Source organism: Psammomys obesus, unplaced genomic scaffold (genome assembly GCF_907164565.1).
Source record: "Psammomys obesus unplaced genomic scaffold, mPsaObe1.curated_primary_1811, whole genome shotgun sequence".
NCBI lineage: Eukaryota > Metazoa > Chordata > Mammalia > Rodentia > Muridae > Psammomys > Psammomys obesus.
The window spans coordinates 1117521-1137263 of NW_026590598.1; the positions used below are offsets into that span (position 1 = coordinate 1117521).

General features: G+C 39.1%; 1 protein-coding gene across 1 annotated transcript in view; it reads left to right on the plus strand.

Annotated features, from left to right (window-relative positions):
- The window catches only part of Bmpr1a (bone morphogenetic protein receptor type 1A), a 93592-nt gene that overhangs the window by 1102 nt on the left and 72747 nt on the right, over window positions 1-19743 (plus strand). The gene's annotated exons all lie outside the window — the stretch shown is intronic.

A 19743-nucleotide genomic window follows, 5' to 3' on the forward strand; every position in this document is an offset into this window, starting at 1 on the left:
AAAGACTTAGGAGCGTTTTCTAGTTATGCATGAGTTGTTGCTTGACTTGTAAACTACTTGTGTTTGCTCATGAGGGGACTTAAACTTCGAAATAAAATGAAAGGTAATTTAGTGCTTATCATTGTTCTCTTTTACTTCAAAAGATGTTGAATCAAAATTCCTCTTAGCTTTTTAAGGCCAGAACTAAAATATAAACACTTCTGCAGGAACCCAGAGTTTATGGAAATCAAATTTAAATTTGGAATGCGTTTTTAATTGAACCTATATCCTGCTGTTTTATAACCGTGTCCTGTCCTTTCGGTGGAGCCCTTTTCACCCCTTTTTAACTATCTTCAGTTCTCTCCACCCTTTCAGAGCGAAGCATCCAGTGGGTGCTCTTTGCTTTGGATTCCTTCTCCGATCCACTTTGTTTTAGAGGACTCGATCCCGTTTATTAGTTAACACTGAGGTTCATCTCCCTTTCCTACCTAGTGGAGCTTGAGTTATCCCCTCTGTTGTCTTGTGTCTTTCTGTCTTTCATTCTTTTTTTTTGGTGGTGTTGCTTTGATACAGAGTTTCAATACATAGCTCAGGCTGGCTTCGATCTGGCCATGTGGTCCAGGCTGGTATTTTGGGGTTTTGAAAAGTACACATGTACTTAGGGTTCTTCAGTTTACAAAAACTTTTTAGTAGTTTTACTATTCTTTCAAGCTTCATTATATTTTCTTTTCAAATCATATTAACATTTTGAATTTCTTACAAAAGTAATACATAGTCATTAAAGAAAAATTGCAAAATGGAGCAAAATTGCGGTAAAATTAAAATACAATCATCCGTAATCCCGCCTGTAGAGACTGGCAGGAGTAGACCTACTGTTCCTCCCTGGACTCTGGTGACAATCCACTGGCTGACCTCCTTTGACAGGAGTTCATATCCACAAAGGAACTTTAGCCTAATCAGGTCTAAACTGTTCCAAGGCCTGAAGTTTTTGCTGGGGACACCCTCTACAACTCGGCTCCATCCCCAGCTGGCCTTCACATCTTTAAACTGTTTCCTTGCTGCTCACTCATCTTAGGTTTCAGTGGACACGCTAAGGGTAGGGGGCAACCACACAGATTGTCCCTGTACTCGTGGAGCTTAAAGTCTAGTAGGGGAGACATGTGGCAAGTTCTGTGTAATTAAGTGTAATTGTGATGAAAATTAAAGTGTAGGCTATTATAAAAGCTTAATGTGGAGACCTGAGCTGGTGCTGTGTTGTTTAGAAAATCTAGGAAGAGCTCCCTAAAAATGTTACTTTGTATTCTGATAAAATTGTGAGGGGAGAAGAAAGAATTAGGTGAAAAGGGGGCTTCTGTGACATGGTGACTTTATGCTTTTTTTTTTTTTTTTTTTTTTTTTTTTTGCTCTCTTTCTACCTCTGTTCTTCCTCCTTTCTCTTAATTCTAAATGTTCTCCAGGTTTCACTTTTCATATCACTTTTAAGAAATGTTTGTAAGTCCCTTGAATGATTACATTCATTTCTGTGTGTATGCTGCCATGGCACACTTGTGGAGGTCAGAGGACAGCTTGCCAAATTTTTTCTTACCGTGTGGGTCCTCTAATCGAGTTCAGGTCCTCAGGCTTGGTTGGTGGCAGGCACCTTTACCGGCTGAGCCATCTGGCTGGCCCTCTTGTCAATTATTGTTCAGATTTTTCTGTTGGATAAACTATTGGTTTTTCTGATTATATCTCAAATCCTGGTTTCCCTTTTGAACCTGAGGCTTTTTGGTTGTTTTATGTAAAAAACTGTACCTGGTTATCTAGTTCAGATGAGCTCTTCTCTAGGGGTTGGCTTATGGTGCTACCTGTCCCTGCTAATGGAGTGAGTGGAAAATCTTTCCCCAGTCCTTCAAATCTAGTTTGTAGCCAATATCTATAGATACTACTTTCTCTCCTGCTACTGTGATTCTTGTATCCAACTCTGATACAAGTCTTAGTTGTTGGCGGTATTGGGATTATAATGGTTGAGTAATAGGGAAGCTATTTTCAGGAGCAGTTTGGACTGGGTTACTGTCTTTGAACAGGGCATATGTATAAGACCATTTGGATTAGAACTTTTTCAGTTAAAGACTTCAGGTTATTTAATAACTATTGGTTTGCGTAAAATTTCTATTTCTTCTGTGAATCTTGGACCTTTATATTTTTAGATATTTATTTTTAATTAGTTGTGTGTGTGCATGTCTCCATGTGGATATGTATGTGCTGATGAATGTGGGTGTCCAGGGAGGCCAGAAGACCGTGTTGGGTTCCTTGGAGCTGGAGTTACAGGTAATTGTGACTTACCCAAAATTGGTCCTGGAAAGCAAATTCTGATCCTCTGTAAGAGCAGCAAGAGCTCTTATCTGCTGAGCGGTCACGTTAGTCCTAGGTTTCATATTTTTTTCCAGGAATCCATTTCTTGAGTGTTTATGATTTTTTGAATTAAAATATCTTTCTTAATTCAAGAATTTCATACAGTGTATTTTGATTATATCCATCCCCCCAAACTCAGATATTTCCCTGCCTCTGCCTCTCAAGTGCTGGGATTGAAGGAGTGTGCCACCACTGCCCAGTTGCCTAGATGTTTTTTTTAAGAAATAAACTCATCGTTCAGTTTGTGTTGCTCATCTCCCCATGGGAGTCAGGCCTTGCCCTGAAGTATGGTCAGCCTACCAGGGATCACACCATTAAAGAAAACTGACTCCCTCTCCCAGCAGCTCTCAAGTGTCAAGAGCCCCTCAGCTAGTGGTGGGATTTCATGCCCACCTCTTCCCTCCCATGATGTGATTTTGTCTGGCTTGAGTTTGTTCAGGTATTGTGTATGCTGTCATAGCTGCTGGGAGTTTCTGTGTGCAGTGCCCTGTTATGTCCAGAAAATACTGTTTCCTTGAAGGTGTCCACAACCTCTGGCTCTTAGCGTCTTTCTGTTCATCCTGTTACAGGAAGATTCCCTGAACCTTTCCCAGAGGGGTGTGATATGTTGGCTCTGTTTAATGTTGAGTACTCCAGTCTCTTATTCTCTGCACATTTGGCAGTCGAGGAGCTCTGTGTTAATTGCCATCTATTGCCAGAAGCTTCTTGGATGATTGAGAGATACACTGATCTCTGGGTCTGGCAATAAATCATTAGGAGACAGTTTAGTATTACGTCTGTTTAGTGAAAATATTGGTAGTAAGTTCTCCCCTAGAGCCCACAATTTTTTGACTTTGATAACATTGCTAGATATGGATTCCATGTCATGATCAAATAAAATATTTTATTTTGAGTTTATTTGGTTTTCATGTCGTTCCCCTCACCATTTTACTTTCTATTCTGTTTCTCTCTTTTCCTGTTTAGGCTGTAGTTGGTGGAATCCCATGGTAAAGGAGATTCTACTGTATGTTATTCTGTTATTAAGGGACAGGATGTTGTATTGCCCAGGCTGGACCCAAACTCCTGGGATAAAAGAATCTTGTCAGTAGCTGGGAATCTAGCTGCCTGCCATCATACTCCGCTCGTACTTAGTTTTTCAAAGTAAGCCCTAAGCCAGGTGTGGTGGTGCATATTTAGAAGCCCAGCATTTGTGAGATGGAGGCAGAGGGGAATCAGGAACTCAAGACCAGCCTGGACTACAAAATGCTATGTTAAAAAAACCAAAACAATCCAAAATAAGTAAACATAAAAAGTCTTTGAAAAGAATTTTAATTAAATGCTCACTTTAATGTTTGTCAATCTTTTCAACCAGTATTTTAAAGATTCCCAGGTCTTAGAATATAAAATTGGGCCTATGCTTGAGGTCACAGCTCTCTGGAGGCTCATGTAGGAGAATTGTGAATTTGAGGTCAGCCTGAGTTTCATTGCAAGACTCTCTTTTAGCCAGAATGTAGAGATCTTAGGGATTTTATTTTTTTTATAGCGTACTAGCTAGGGGCTTAAGGAAATGATAGCCAGTGGAATTCATCTCAATGTGGATTTAGTGGATCTCTAAATCATGTTCATCTGGGCAGTTAAATATAGAACTACTGAATAGAAATTGAATACACATTGAAATTACTTTTGAGTATTTCTCTGATATTGTGGACCTTATTACTCTTCCTTGTATGCTCTCATGAACCTTGTTTTCTTAAGGCATAGACTACAGTGCTAATGTGTAACCAGTGGTACTTGGCTCCTCCTCTGGCTGTAATGTGATGATCTGAGGAGGCTCTGGAATGCCAGGTGCAGGGAGATGATGATCAGCTTCGCCTTCTGGGAGACTAATTACTTACTGAAGAATCAGTTTGAGGAAAGGAAGACCTGAAGACCCTGAAACTTGCAAGGAGGTTTCAATGACCTCGCCCAGAAAGGAAGACATGGAAGAGAATTACGAATTATGGCAAGACTTGGGTAACTAGGTACAGATGAGAAAGGATGGGATTTGGTTAAGACTGATGCCCAGGTTTCTAGCTGGAGAAGCAGAGTGATTGTGGTTGATGACTGAGATGAAAAAAATGTCGATGAAAATCTAGTCTGTGGAAAAAACATACTGTCTTTTTTTCCATTGGTCGATTGTGTGCCTGTGTGAACACGTGTGGAGATTACAGGACACCTTACAAGGTGTCTCATGTGGGTCTGGGTATTGAACTCCATTGGGCAGGCTTGGTGGCAAGCACCTTTATCCCCTGGACCACCTCACTAGCCCCAAGTAGTGTTTTTTTGTATCTCAAGGAGGTTAAAATGGCCCTTAAACAACCGCATAGAGGTTTCTGGGCTGAGGCTACAGTCAGTGGTAGATTGCATAATTGTTAGGTGTGAAGCCCTGGGTCAGTCTGTAGCAACAAAGTGTCTTGTCTTTTCTCTTTTCGTTCCCTTTCTTTTTTATTTTTTAAAGGCATTTTTGACAATTTTCTATATGGATCTGGGATTTCACAGGTTTGGCTGGAGGAAGACAATCTGGAGTGATTATCATATAAATTGTATATTTTGACAGCAGGATTGATTGGGTGGTTCTCAAAAGTGAGTTGCTTGCAGTTTGACAAGCCCAGTGTACGTTAACTTTAGGGAAGAAAAGCCTCAGCCCCACCATATTAAAAAAAAAAACACAACTAGAAGTAAATGTGACTGGATCTAGTGATGTAATTGGGGTTCTGTCTTCTCTGTTCCTCACTTTTGGGGTTCATTTTATGGCCAATGCATTTATCCGGTAGAGGAGGGCCACTGGTAACTAACTCCGGGCTTACCTGGACCTTACTGCTGTGGATTCAGGAGGAGAAAGGAGAACTTTTCTAATTGTGTAACTGTCTCCTGCAGATATGCTTGTGCATGTACACGAAGGATGGAGCGCGATTGGTGTCTGGGGCTTCTTTACATACCCAGTTGAACACTCAAGAGCTTTTTTAAACACCACCAGTAGTGGTCTTTTTAGAACAATGTGGGATGGGCAGATGGTAGTTTTTCTCCAAAGATTTCTCTGGATAGATAAGGCTAAATCCACGTTAGCCTTCTAAAGGTAATTCTTTTAGAATCTGAATTAAAACACACAAAATAATTTTGGAGCAATTTCATGGTTATGTTATGGACTTCTTCCTAGGGTCTCCTGGTATAGTTAGCAAAGATCCCAAGCAATAGCAACTTAAGACCTGAGTAAAGAAGATTGTCCGATTAAGCAGTTGTCTAACTAGTTAGGTTAAGATCTACACAGGGGAAAGTTCAGGAATCTTATGGAGTGTGTGACGAGGAAACCTATCTTGTCTGGAACACAAGTGTTTTAGACTGGCATGTAGAGAGATAGGGAGGATATTTGTTAAGTGTTCAGCAGTTTTAAAAAGCAAACATTTTTGTTTGCTCTTTTAAATTTTGAGAGCAATATATCTAGTATGGATATAATTTAGGAACTATAAAAAAACTACCCAAAAAGCAGTAAGAGTGATGACTTTGAGTTTCCAGTTTGATGGAAAATGTCCTGCAAAATAGCTCTGCAATCTTGGATAGCAAACAAGCTATTGGAATCTGTTGGTTTCTTGTCTTGAAAGTGAAAGAGAATATGAACTTTCAGGTCATTTTCCTATTGCAGAGAAAGAAAGGAAGAGGGCTCATCTTTTTTTTTTTTTTTTTTTTTCCTTTTTCCCCTTTAATTTTTTTTTTTCCCGAGGGCTCATCTTGATGGGAACCTGAGTTCTATGCCAGCGACCCACAGGCTGGAGGGAGAGAACCTATTCCTACAAGTTGTTCTCTTACTCCCACAAGTACTGCACCTCAAGTAAATAAATGTAGTTAAAAAAGAAGAGGAAGAACAAGAAATCCATAATGTCAATGTCAATGCCAAACAGTTAGATGCTGATATTATAGTTCGTATTATGCTTTTGGTCCTGATGGCATTGCTAGATTTCTGACTTGCCAGAAAAACCACTTTTTTAACCTTGAAAGTCAGAAAGAGAAAAAGAGTACTTAAATGTTGCTGAAATAGGTTGGTCATCATTTGTGCTTCTTAAATATTTTTCTTTGGTTTCTTATTAGCTTACAGTCTAACTCATCTGAGACTGCCTTTCTCTGGCCCAGTCTGCATTTTCTTTGGTGTTCACTTCCTACTACTTTGTTGTTAGCCGTAGTCACTTAAACACACCTTTCTAGATTTGAGTTCTAAATCTCCAGATCTGTGTTGATTACTGCAGTACCCCCTACTGCGTGTGGCTCTTAAACATTTGAAATGTGGCTAGTCTGAATTATAAAGTATAAATTAAATTACATACTAGCTTTTGTAATTGTGCTTTCAGAATGTTGATTACATATTGAAATATTGTTTTGGATACATTGGGCTAAAGAAATTATTATTTAGTGGGTTTGTTTTGTTTTTTGAGGCACAGTCTGTTGCTCACGGTACCCTTGAACTCTGAACTCATAGTCCTCTTGGCCCAGAGCCTGAATGCTGGGATTACAGGTGCATGCTATTGCACCTGACTTTTTTATAAACTACACCCTCTTTTTTTATCGTGTTAGCAGAAGTTACACATCTTTGCTTAAGATTAAGTAGGGTGACATAATGAGAATATTCTGTAATCCTTCCTCACCTCTCATTACCACTGATACAGGCATAGGGATTACTATAATTTTTTTCCATTGTTTTCATTTCTTCCGTTCAACTCTTTGTTTTCATTGACTGTGTCGGTCCTTATTTTATGTCAGTACATTTTGATTTCTATTCTTTTAATATAATTGGCATTCCACTTTGTGGATGTTCTTGCATTTTATTTGCGTTTGAGACAGGGCCTTGCAGTATAACAGTGGCCGGCCTTGTACTTGTCCTTGAACAAGGGGCTGTCCTCCAGTCAGTGTCCTGAGTGATAGGATTGCTTGCAGTCGTTCACCATTACCAACCCCCATTGCTTAATGGTACAGTTGTCCAGTTTTTTCTCTTGCATTATAAACAGTGCTGTTTTCTCTGTGAGACTGTTTTGTAGATAAAGTCTTCCAAATGGATCTGCTCTAAGAGGTGTGCAAACTTTACAGAAAGGATCTACTTGCCCTGTCAGATCTTCAGAATTTACATCCCAGCTAACAGCCTTGGTGTGTATTCTTACCAAGTCAAGTATCAGTCTATTTTTACTTTCTAATCTGCCCGCTGGAAGTTACTCCTGCTACAAAATTCCTTTGCTGTTCTGAGAGTTAGCTTATGCTCTGAATTTGTCATAAGCTTCTGCAGGGATGAATTCTGTCCTAAAATATTTTGTATTGCTGACAGTGTAAATGAAATAACTTGTACAAAAAAGTGCATACATATTTGTATCTGTTAATGGCAATAGGCCCTAAAATATGCTTCTGTGTGATAAAAATTATTTTGACCTGAAGGCATTTGTAAGTGGAATTTTGTCTTGAACTCCTTACCTGCCTAAAGCAGAGCGTTTCAAAAGAACTCCCTTGTCCTGAGCTCTTCAAGCTCCTCCCTGGACTTGAGTTGTAGTAAAACTCTTCCTTTTGTAACTTTGAAACTCCAGAGGAGTGAATCTTATTAAAGAGAATTGTCCACCACACATAAATAGACACTGCTACAAATCTGTATCACTACTCACAGTTCCTAAAAGTTACTTGTTTTTTTGCTCTTTCTATCACATGGGCTTCTTTGATAAGCTGCATTGCTCTGAATTCTAATGATAGTGGTGTGTGTGAGTTTAATGCTTAAACTCTAGTTGCTGAACCTAAAGAAAGTAGAGGAAAACCTTTTTCTCTTCAGTAATGGCTAAACTCACCCCTAGCCCCAGCATCTGAGTAAAGATAAGCAAAGTGAAGTTTCTCAAAATATTTAAAAATAGTATTATTTTAAAATATATAAAAATACTTGAAGCAGGGGTAAAATTACTCTAAACTGAATTTTCCAAGAGCTGTTTGCCAAAACTAAAGATTTATTAAGTGAGGTTCAGTTTTAGATGTACTTTTCCACATATTTCTCCCACTTTTGCATATATGCTGTGGCTGTAATGCTAATTTTTTTAATGGAGTGGCATAATGACTCAGCTCTAGTTGTGTTAAGTCTTTGTTCTTATTTTTATTTTCATATCAATTTGACTGAAAGAGTAAATGGTGTGTGCAGGTTCTTATGGCCCCATCATTGAGGAAGAATGACAAAGTCATTTAAGTTAAATTCCTTTTAGATTTTATTTTTATTTTGTATATGTTTGCCTGAATGTATGTCTGTACCATGTGTGTGCACTGCTCACAGAAGCCAGAAGAGGATGTCATTCCCTGGGACTAGAGTTACTGACCCTGGTGGCCTGCCATGTGGGTGAGAGGAATTGAACTCTAGTCCCCTGAAAAACAGTGAATGCTCTAGCCACTGAGATTTCTGTAGCAGCCACCATCTACCCTTTTTAAGCCTGGAACTTGCTACGTGGACCAGGCTGGTCTTGAACTTGGAGATCTGCCCACTTCTCCTAAGTGCTGGAATTACAGGTTTGTAGTACCAAGTCTACCCTGGCACTTGGGAGGCAGAGACAGGTGTATCTCTGAGTTCAAGGCCAGCATGATCTATAAATTGAGTTTCAGGACCGCCAGAGAGGGCTATACACAGAGAAACCTTATCTCAAAATAACCAAAAAACAAAACAACAAAACAAAAAAAGAAATCAATCAAGCATGATAATTGATTACAGTGACTTTTCATCAATCTGAATTCCCAGAAACTAAAATAAAAAAAAAAATTACTCAAATCTTGCCGTATTTCTTTGTTGAGTGTTTTTATTTTATGGGGTATGGGTGTTTGCCTGCATGTGTGTGTGTATACCATATGTGTCCCTGGAGTTCAGAAGAACATGTCATCCCCTGGAACTGGAGCTACTGACCATTGTGGTGTGCCATATGGATGCTGGGAATTGAATCTAGGTTCTGTGGAAAAGCAGCCAGTGCTCTTAACCTCAGAGCCCTTATGTTTAGTCATTTATGTTTATCGTACTGTGTACTTTATACTTTGCTTATTAGGTTTATTGCCTTCAACTCAAGAATTAAAACTCTTTAAGTGAGAACAGTAACAGTCCTCAGAGGGTTACTGTGAGGGCAAAATTGGGACACTTATGTTACCTTTATATAGCAGCTAGATAAATGTTAGTAAAGATGAATATTTGTCAGGAAAATAACTTGGATAAAGTTTTTTAATTTTTAAAATTAATTTATTTTTATTATTTTGAATTGTGTGTATGCTTGTATGAATAAGCCCACATGAGTACAGGTGCCTGTGGAGGCCAGAGGTCTCAAATCCCTCTGTAGCTGTACTTACATGCAGTTGTGAGCTGCCTGATGTGGGTGCTGGGGATTGAACTCCGGTCCTTGGCAAGGGCAGTGTGAGTACTCAAGCAGAGACTCATAGTAGCAGAGGCCATAGAGACGGAAGAGGACACCCACTAACTATTACTAGGCTCCTAGCAGAGGGAGGGGAACACCAACCCACCCACAAAAACTTTGACCCAAAATTTACTGTGCCTACAAAATGTACAGGGATAAAGATAGAGATTGAGGGAATGCCCAACCAAAGACCCACCCTATCAGAGAGTGCCAACCCTTGACACTATGCTGAATTTGCAGACAGGAGCCTGACAGAGTTGTCCTCTGAGAGACACTACCCAGCAGCGTATCAAAACAGATGGTGAGACTCACAGCCAAATATTAGGTGATGCTTAGGACTTCCTGTAGAAAAATGAGAGGAAAAAGAAAGGACCTGAGGTGACAGGAGCTCCACAAGAAGACCAATAGAGCTGACTAACCAGGGCCCAGAGGGACTTGCTGAGTCTGAAGCATCAACCAAGGACTGTGCATGAACTGGACCTAGGCCCCCTTCAAAGATGTAGCAGATAGGCAGCATAGGCTTCATGTGGGTCCTCTAGTAAGAGATATGGGAACTGCATCGAACACAGATTCACTTGTCAACTTTTGATCATGTTCCCGTGGTGGGACTGCCTTGCCAGGCCACAGGGGAAGAGGACATGCTCAGCCCTGGTGCAGTTTGGTGAGCTGTGCTGGATGGGAACTAATGGAGGTAATTGTAATGTGAAAGACTACAGATTGAAGAGTAGATAAGGAACAGAGGTACAGCTTGTCATATAGAGCATTTGCCTCACGGTCACAGGACTTGTTCTCCAGCACTGCAAAAACAAACTCAGAAAACTACAGTAAATTGGCCTGGATTAGATTTTAATAACGAAAAGCTACTGGAAAACTACAACTTTTCCAGAATATCCTGAGGAGATGGAAAGGGAGATTTGGCTAGGAACAATTAGGTGAGGACTGGAGCAAAAGAAACATTTGTTTTTGAGTTCTTATCAGACTTTGTTAAATCACATAGCTGTCATCTTAGGGTCCGACTGAAGACCCTCATACTTCACATTCCATTCTCTTTTTTCTGTATGAAGCTAAAGTGCTCTCATTCACAATCTTTTGGTCTTTTCAGTGGTATTTCTAATACCACTGATTCTCTGTGTATTCTGATTCTCCATGTAATCATAGCATGAGATATATTTTCACTTTGTTTCAGTTTTATAAGGTATACATATTAATTCTTATGTACAGGATATTAAACCAAACATGCAATTGTATATTAAATCTTGGGAACATTAAATAAGTACTAATTTAATATTTTTTGGCAGTGCTGAGATTGAGCCCACTTTGGCAGTGCTTGTGATTGTTAGGCAAGTGCTGTGCCGCTAATACCCCAGCCCTATATTTTTACTTAGTACTTGGTATTTTGAGGTTTATGAAGATTTAATTTCTTTTCAACCGTTATGTAAATGTTTGTAGAGTTGAGTTTAGAAAATGTAGAATAGTGAAATAAATTGAGATGTATTAAGTAATGATTAAAATTTTCTTACTCTGAGTCAGATCATTTTGAATCCATCATATGAATCTCTTTAAAGCTCACAAGTATCTATGTTGTAGTTGCTGCTACTAGTTCCCTTTCACTCATGAGGAACCTGAAGATCCAGAGGTTATTTAAATCTTCAAAAGCTGTACATCTGTAACGTGGTAGGGCTGGGATTTAGGGTCCTTCATTAAAAAAAAAAAAAAAAAAAAAATTATCAGGTAGCAGAAGCTTCTCTTGAACTCCTAATCTACCTCTGCCTCCCAAGTCCTGTGTTTACATAGCTGCCATGACCACTCTAAAAATCCATGTTTTTTCATGATTTATCATTAAAAAAATATTTTTTTAAGAATGAGTGTTTTGGTGGCATGCATGTATGTGTACTGCAGGTGTGCTTGGAGCCTACTTGGTCAACAGAGGTGTCAGATTCCTTGGAACTGGAGTGATGGATGGTTGTGAACTACGATGTGAAACCAAACTGGGTTCCTCTGCAAGGCGAGTATTGGTAACTGTTGAGCCCGCTCTTGAGTGCCCCTTTTTTATTTTTAATTATGTCTGTCTATATGTGTCTGTTTCAGTATGTGCACATTTGTGCAAGTGCCTGAAGAGGGTGTCAGATCCCCCAGAGCTGGAGTTAAATAGGTGTTTGTGAGCCACCCGACCTGGGTTCTGGGGCCTGAGTCCTGGTTGTCTAAAAGCAGTATATGCTCTTAAATTCTTTTTTTCTCCAAATGGGTCTTTGAAAAAGTGGATTTATTTTTTAAATGTGTATGAGTGTTTTCCCTGCATGTATGTCTGTGTACCACATGCATGCCTTGCTGCCCATGGAGGCCTGAAGAGAGTGTTGGATCTTGTGGGACAGGAGTCAACAGATAAGTTGTGAGCTGCCGTGTGGGTGCTGGGAACCTGGGTCCTCTGGAGCAGCCAGTGCTTGTAACTAGTGAGTCATCCCTGCAGCCTGCAAAGCAAGTGATGCTAACAGAACAATTGGAAACATGTAAAGCCTTGAGAAAAAGCTAAAATTTCTCATACTTACTACTCAAAAATAGCATCTGTAAATATTAATACAGCTATGTTAAGTTTAATCATTACCTAATGTTCTCATAACTTAAGATTTTGAGTAAATAAGCTGTTCTTGATGCTTGAACCTAAAACATTAAGAAACTTAAAAGTAAAGGATAGTGTCTAAATACAAAGTTTGAGGATGTGATTGTGGGTTATATGCAGTCCTGTTCTCCTCTGCAGTCTTTTGTTTTGTTTTTCAAGAAAGGGTTTCTCCGTGTAGCCTTGGCTGTCTTAGAGTTCGTTTTGTAGAACAGGCTGGCCTTGAACTCACAGAGGTCCACCTGCCTCTTCCTCCCAGAGTGCTGGGATTAAAGGCATGCACCACTACATAAATGAGTAGCCCTGCCAGGCCTTGAACTCATTATCCTCCTGCCTCCTCCTCCTTTAGCAAATCCTGCCTGCCTTTGCCACCACAACTGGCCCTCTCATACATTCTTGTTCTTTGTGAGCTCTGTTAGCTTTTTAAGTTTTAAAATATGTTAAACTGTTTCAAGTCTGACTTTGTGTGAGTGTGGTAAAAATGGATTAAAGTAGAATGAATGTGGGAAGGTAGAACCTAAACTGAGGGAGGTAAAAACCAGATGGTTGGGAAAATCTAGAACCTATATCACAAAGAACATACTCCCAACATCTGCTGGGCAGCTAGACATTCTTTATTGATTCCATTGCAGAAATAGTAAGGCACACTTTTTTTTAAAAAAAAGAAAAGTATGCCTGAAATACATTAAGTATATATTCATATCAGAAACTATAAGTTCATTTTTACCTTTAAATGTATGTTTAATTAGTTTTTAAGTATGCTTTCATTTCCTAAGAGCCATGCAGATATTTTCTAAAAATAACAGCACTTTTAGGGGATTAATTTTAGATTTCCTGTGTATACCATGAGTGCTGAATCAATATTTTATGAGATTATGTATCAGGAGATCTTCAGTGGTACTGGAATGTGGTGCTGTTGTATACTGGCTGCTTTACCCCTCCGGATTGCAGGATGATCTTGGACCTTGGGCCAAGACTGGGTTGTGAGAAAGCATGGAAAAGCTTTAGGTAACCCAGTCTCTGGGAAGAGGTATAAAAGGTTGCCAGGATTACCTTTTTAATGGGCAGACTTTTTTTTTTAATAAAACTTCAAAAAAAATCATGATTTTTACATTATAGAAATTTAAGGAAAAAGGAAAAAAAGAAAAGAGAAGCTCATTATAATTAGACCAGCAAAATCAGACAGGCGGCTGAGAGAGGTCAATCAATCAAAAACAGGTGTGTTAAATCTGTAGCATAAAGCTACCCCAAGGATTGAAGGATAATTTTACATTCAGAAAGCTATAGTATCATTTACACTATTTTAATAAGGAAGCCAAAACAGCAGATAAAATTGAGTATGAGTATTAACCCCCACTGAATGCATCTTCCCTTCTTCCCCTCCTTCTCCCCCTCACTCTCCCTTTGTGTTTTTCAAGACGGGTTGTCCTTTAACTCTGTAGACCAGGCTGGCCTCGAACTCATAGAGATCTGCCTGCCTCTTTCTCCCAAGTGCTGAGAGGCATACACCACCACTGCCTGGCAGTGAGTGCATCTTTAATGCCTTTGTTACTAATAGAGGCTTTAGTTATTGGAATATTAGAAGATAAAGAAAAAAAAAAAGACCTTGAGAGATTACTTAATGGCTAATAGTATTTATTGTTCTTGCAGAGGATCCAAGATTTATTCCCTGCATGCCAGGAGACTCACAACCACCTGTAACTCCATTTTCAGAGGTATCTGACACCTCTGGCCTCCATGGGTACTCACAAGACATACACACATAATTTTAAAACAAAACTTTGCTTTAAAAGTGTGTTATGTGTGATTTTTTTTTTTTTTTGGAGGAGGGAAGTCAAGAGTGTATAGTATTTACCAGTGTGCTTTGCCAGGCGTACACTCTACCTAAGAGAAGTCAAGATGGTTAACTGAGAAGCTAATTAGGTGATTAGAATGTGAATATGGTGAATAAGAGGTTTCCTATAGACCAGCAATAGCCAGTCAGAGACTTTCAACAGTATTTTCACAAATATTTGCTATGTGTCTACAGATATTTTTGGCCTACTGGCAGTTTTCCCATTCCAGGAATGCTTTGAATGGTCAGAGAGCTCTGGAAGATAAAAGGTCTAGTTTCCTACTTACCTGTACAGAAGAAAAAAAAAATCCATTGTTTCCAAGGGTTAGTGGCAAACAGAAGTCTGGGTGCTTTCTAAGTGCACCTATGAAGCCACAAGTACCCTCTGGTGCCCATCTGACTTTGTATAAAAATTAACCTTAAAACGTTTATAATCAGAGGATGTGCATTGCTGAGCTGCCTGGAATCTGAAGGCTGTAGACGCTACTGTCCTTCCAGAATTCCAAAAAGTATACTAAGAGAAATGGAAAGAGGAGTCCTCTAAAAGTAGCTTTTTGAAAAAAAAAAAAAAAAAAAAGTGAGATGGGGGCTAAAGTATCCCCCCCCCCCCAGCACCCACATCCGGTGGCTTAAAACTACTTGTAACTCCAGCCCCAGGGATCTGATGCTGCCTTCTTGCCTCCAAGGTTATCTGCACCCATGATGAATACACTTACACGTAAATTAAAAAAATACATCCTGAGCATGGTGGTGCACTCCTTTAATCCCAGCACTTAGGAGGCAGAGGCAGGAGGATCTCGGAGTTCAAGACCATCTTGGTCTTCAAAGTGAGTCTAGGATTGCCAGGGCTTCAGGGAGATAACTTGTATTGAAAAACAAAAAAACCAAAACAATTAAATCATAAAAATAAAAAAATTAAAAAATGTAGCAAGTACTTACAGTTAACACAGAATTCAGTCAGTACATAGAACTGTCCCCTAGGTGGCTGTTACTTTCTCTTTTTCTCAGTTTACTCCTTATTGTAATCACTGTTGGCTGTCTCTGTTCTGGCTAGTCTTGTGTCAGCCTGGCATTATTAGTCAGTCATCTGAGAACAGGAACTCCACTTGAGAAAATGCCTCCTTAAGATTGAGCTGTAGGCAAGCCTGTTTGTTGTTTTCTTAATTAGTGATTGATGGGGAAGGCACAGCCTATTGTGGGTGGGGCTATCACTGGGCTGGTGGTCCTGGGTTCTATAAGAACCAGGAGCAAGGCAGTAAGCAGGACTCCATGTCCTCTGCATCAGCTCCTGCCTTGAGGTTCCTGCCCTGTTTGAGTTCCTGCTCTGACTTCTTTGATGATGAACTGTGATATTAAAAAATAAATGAAATAAACCCTTTTCTCCTGAAGTTGTTCTTGGTCATGGTGTTCCATCTCAGCCACAGACATCTAACTAAAAAATCCTAAAAATTTCCCCTACTCATGAAAATGCGTATCCATTTTTTTTGGTGTTTTATATAAATGATTTCATGCATTCTGTGTTGCAGCTTGGGTTGTTTTGATTTGGTTTTTTTGCTTCTTAACTATTTGTCTCTTTGCTTTTTCTTTTTTGATAGTTTTACTTCTGGCCTTGAACCTGCCTCCATCTGTAGTGTTGGGATTACCATTCTACACCTGTGCCACTATGCCCACTTTCCTTGCTTATTTAACCCCACTCTGAGCGTCATTTCTCTACAGCTCACACGTTCCTTTTAACAGCTCCATTGCTTCCACCAGTTTACAACTCCTGAAACCTTTTATGGTCGGTCCCCTTTCTCAGTATTTTAGTAAGCCTTGCACTGTTTGGGCTCCCTCTACCCCACTTCTCAGAGTAATATTTTCAGATGGATAAGATAAAATATATAATATTATAAAGAGAATCAACTGTATTGAAACAGAGCTCTTAAAGTAATGGCTCTTTTTTTTTTTTTTTAAATAGATAAGGCTATATGTGTGAGTATATGTTTGTATACACTTGTGTGTGCAGGCCAGAAGTCAGTGTTGGCTGATTTCTCTCATTGTCCACCTAACTGTGGACAGTCTTTCACTGAATCTGGAGCCTACTAGCTAGACTCACTGGTTAGAGCCAGAGGTGGTGGAGCCTGCCTTTAATCCTAGCACTTGGGAGACAGAGGCAAGACTAGCTGGTTAGTAAGCTCTGGGGATCCTCCTATCTTTTCTAGTGCTAGGATTACACCTTTATGTGGGTGCTAGCAATCTGACCTCAGGTCCTCATGCTTTTGTGGCAAACACACATTACCAACTGATGAGTTTACCCAGCCCCCTGATGTTCTTTCACAAGCTTATTAAATAACCTAGTGGCAGGATTTACAGCTATCCTTATTTTTAATAGTTATGATTATAAATAAATCTGACTTATGTGCAGCAGCAGTGCCATTTATTGAGATTATCTGATTATGTGCTTATGAAGTCACAGCTATAGTTAATTCTATTGTGTTTCTTTCCAACTCTTATAATTGAGGTAATTAAAGAAAAAACTTAAAAGTTAGGTTAGAGACTAATGAAAAAAGTAGAGAGCGCTCCCCAGTACAAGTTCAGAGAACTTCTGAATATTATGAGCCCATTGTCTTTGATTACTGTTCTTTCCAGCTGCACTTGTTTCCTTTAGGCCTTAAAGCAGGCTGTCCTCATTTGCTTTGCTGCATCCTGAAACCTCCCTCTCATTTTAACATACCAAACAAAAACCATGGGTTCAAAATCTTACACTATCAGATATTACCACCAGTCATTATTGCTTCTTGTAGTTTTCCACTGACCTTTGTCTTCCCTCTCATTCTATGAGGAATGTGTCTTATATGGTCATGTATAAGTAGTCTCTAATACTACTTTTTTCCTAATTTTTTCGAGTGTTGACATCCAGGTAGGTGCTTCTTCCATCACTTCTGCTGCCTTTTAATTTGTTGTTCTTCTAGTGTCTTGTGCCAACCGTACTCATCCCTTTGGTCTGTTATACAACAATAACATAGTTGTAATCTCTTTGATAATTTCATTTTTTTGGACATCATACTCTTTGGCTCTTGCCTTGTAGTACTAACAGTCCTCTGCCTCTCTGGAATGTAGAATTTATTGACCCTTTTATTTTCTCAATTCCCTACCACATGTAGTATGGTGAACTCCATTTGCTTTTAGCAGGCACTCAGAACTCCACTGAACTTCAGCTTCATATCCCTCCTCATTCTTGTATTTATTAACAAGATAGTTCTCATCTGAATACCAACATACCATGATCTCTCTCTCTCCTTAAAAGTAATTCTCTTGGCTATTGCTACTTGACTTTAACTCTGTCTGCTCTTTACTCTAGAGATTGTACTTAACATTCTCTCTTTCTGGTCTGCCAAAAGTAAACCTTGATCAGTTGCTCCTTGAAAAACAAACAGAAACCCAAATAATAGTAGCAAAACAAACATGAAAATACAATTTTTGGGATTCTACTTTTTCCTCTCACTGTTGCTTATTCTTTTATTCTGGGACCCCATCTCTAAAGAAGTATCTGTAGTTTTGTTATTGTTGTTGATAGATACATATCTATGGAAGAGAAGAGATTTATTGAGTAGGCTGGGCAATAACCAGAATTTTGTCTGCAGCCTGTGCTTGGAGCTTTTCTCTTCCTCTTTGCTCATAAGCCTACCTGAATCAGGGTTTGGCTCTCAGACTGCTGATAAACAACCATTGAGAAAGCAACATTTCTCTCCTGGAACTGTTGACTTAAGAACGGTTTCCTTTTGAAACATTATTTTCAAGTCATACCCTCAAGGGTTCCTCCTCGAACCTTTGCACTCATTCCTTAGTAATTTTATTTGACATCATAACTTTGAAACTGTCTATACTTTCATATTTGGTAATAGCTTATATTTTAATCTATAACCTGAACACCTTGGAAATGCAGGCTTACTTCACTTGAGTTTTTAATAAGCAGTTAAAATAGATCTCTCTGGGGATGGAGAGTTGACTCATTCTTAAAGAGTACTGATTGTTCTTTTAGAGGACCCAGGTTTGGTTCAGACACCCATGTGGTGGCTGAAAACTATGTACAACTCCAGTTCCAGAGGGTCTGACGTTGTCTTATGACCTGTTAGGGTACTAGGCACACATGTGGTACACATAACATACATGCAGACAAAAGAATTAACATAGAAGGTAAAAATGAGTAAATTAAAAAAAAAATGTAAAACACTGCTTTCTCTAACAACAAACTTTTGTTCCTCTTGAGATACTGTTTTATGGAGCCTAACGTGACTTCAAATTTGTAGATGTCTTGAAGCTTCCAAGGACTGGGTTTATGAGTATATGTGACTATCAGGTACTAAATCACACATCCCTTCTTGTGATATTGGGGGTTGAATTCAGGGTCTTTCACATGCCAGGCAGGCTATGGACTTCCTGAGCTACACTCTCTTCCCCACATCAAAATACTTTCAAATGAATTAATTTCTGTACCCTAAACTTCATTTGTGCTCCTTCTAAAATTATTCTTCATTTGAACCAGTCTCCATACAGTTTCGTTTCTCCTTTACTATGTTCCTTTCCACCATGGCCTTTCTCATTATATGGAAGAATAGAACATATGCTTTTTCTTGTTTCTGCTCTTATCTGGATACATTTTGCCCTCTGTAGAAAAACTTCAAGAGGGAAAAGCTTTCTCTCTAAAGACACTAAAGACAAAGTTGGGACAATAGGAAATCCAGTCACACAAAAATAAAGATAGCCCTCTACTGTATACCGTACAGAAAAATGAAATAAAAATGACCTAAGAGCTAAGCCATAAAAAAAAATTCTAGAAGAAAAGCATAAGTTTTTGTGATTTTGGATTAGGCAAGTGATTCTTAGGTACAGCATCAGCAACATTAAAAAGCAAACACACTGGATTATATCAAAATTAGAACTTGGTACACTGCAGTTATCCTATTAAGAGACTGAAAAAACAAACCACAGAATGGGAAAAATATTTGCAAATTGTGTACATGGTGAAGGACTTACACCCAGAATACATAAAGAACACTAGCCAATAACTTTCTTCAAAACAACCTACATTTTAAAAATAGACTGATAAGTTTCAAGAAGATGTACAGTGATCAGTCAGGTTTTAAAAATACTCATTAGAGAAGTGCAGATCAAAACAATCACTTCTTTCCTTCTAAGATGTCTGTAATTTGAAAGGGGTTAAGTATTGGTAAGGAGTTGGAGAAATGGGAGTCTTTGGACAATGATTTAAGGATGTAAGATGTTCTAGCTGTCTTATAAACAGTAGCAATATCTTTTTCCCTTTCTATTCTTTCCTTCCTTTCTTCCCTCCCTCCTTCCCTCAGAATCATCCTTCCTTCCTCTGAGGTCAGAAGACAATGTCAGAACCTCTGGCACTGGAGTTGTATTGTAGTTGCCAGTCACCATATGAATGGCTGGAACCGAACTTGAGTCCTCCTTCCCTTTTTTCCTTCCTTCCCTTTTTTCCTTCCTTCCCTTTTTTCCTTCCTTCC